The following is a 1459-nucleotide window of genomic DNA, read 5'->3' on the forward strand; positions in this document are numbered from 1 at the left end:
CAGAACTCTACTGATATGAATCACTGATTTAAGAATAAATACAAATAAGCTCACAAACATTAGTCCAAATGCTGCCAGTTTCACAGGCAGTCTACTGTGGAGACCCATTTTGAAAACAGGGACAGGAAATCTTTTCTTTTACCAGAACTGACTAAAGAAAACCTAGATCTATGCAACTTGCTTGTGTGCAATTTAGCATTTGGGGGCATGATCTGGAAGCTTTTATGCATATCAAATGTTTTGTACATATCTGTGTGAGTTTAATTTAAATTTTCCTATTAATTAAATATTGATGGCCGAATCCTTTTTTGTAGAACGGACAAAAACTGAGGAGGTGAAATGGGGATTGGTTAGATTGGAACTCTCTATACTCTCCAGGGTGCTGAATTCAGATTATACTGGCAAACATGATCTGAACACAAGTGTGCTTTCAAAACATAAGTAATTGTGCTTCCCTCTTCTTGTCATTCCTATAGACTGAAGGCCTCCAAAGGAACTGAGTGTGGGGGCAATATTGTTGGATGTATACAGTGCTCTTAGTATTTCCAGACTGAAAACTGGAAATCCTTCAAATCATCCTTCAAATGAGGGCAATCTTTCCTCAAATTAAAATTTACRTTGATACCCTTCTCATCCTTCCCATTGGGTTTTATCTTCCTCATGTCAGCCAGTACTTTAGTATTTAACATTTAATAGGGACATTGTATTTGCCACTGCAACCAGCACTTCTTCCCTTTGCGTTACATAAAACAGCGGCGTTTGCCTGAACAGGGTGGAAGGTTTCTTGAAGAACATACATTTTCTGATTTGTTTTTCTAGTGAAGCAACCTTTTACTTTCAGTTTCAGTAGAGAAAAATCTGCATAGCTTCCATAACTGAAGGGACTAGTCTTCATTTCTTATATCAATTCTATCATGGAAATAGGGAGATTTACAACTGTTAGATACTGCCCTGGGTCAGGCAGTCAGCCTTGTAGATTGTCTGTATTAATACTCAAATAATATAGCAGTGCCTACAAACATAAAAGGTAGTTCAGCACTTCAACTCATCTCCCATGTGATAAAATGCTACAACTCATTTTATTACCCAAGTTTGGGGGAATGAATGGAAGCCCTGTATCACAATCTGCTGGGTTTTTTTGTACATGATCCTTCCAATGTCATAGCACACATGTATTGATAATCTTGATTTGTATTCTTTGAAGAAGAATGGCATTCATGATGCGCATTACTTGGGTTGCAAAATGCTCTAAAGACAACTAAACAAAATAACATATTTGCAAAAAGAATATTATCCCATCTTCAATCTCCAGTTCAAAAAAAGAAAGGTGCAGAAAGTATTATCATGTGATTCAGGGCTCAAACCTGTACCCATGCCCAAGATCCTTGATTACCCACAGCAAGCTTTGGTTTACAGTCTAGTTACTGTTTAAGGCAATTGGCTCACCAGGCTGGGAAGC

Source organism: Rhea americana, unplaced genomic scaffold (assembly GCF_003343005.1).
Source record: "Rhea americana isolate MKP2758 unplaced genomic scaffold, rheAme1 scaffold_779, whole genome shotgun sequence".
Taxonomy (NCBI): Eukaryota; Metazoa; Chordata; class Aves; order Rheiformes; family Rheidae; genus Rhea; species Rhea americana.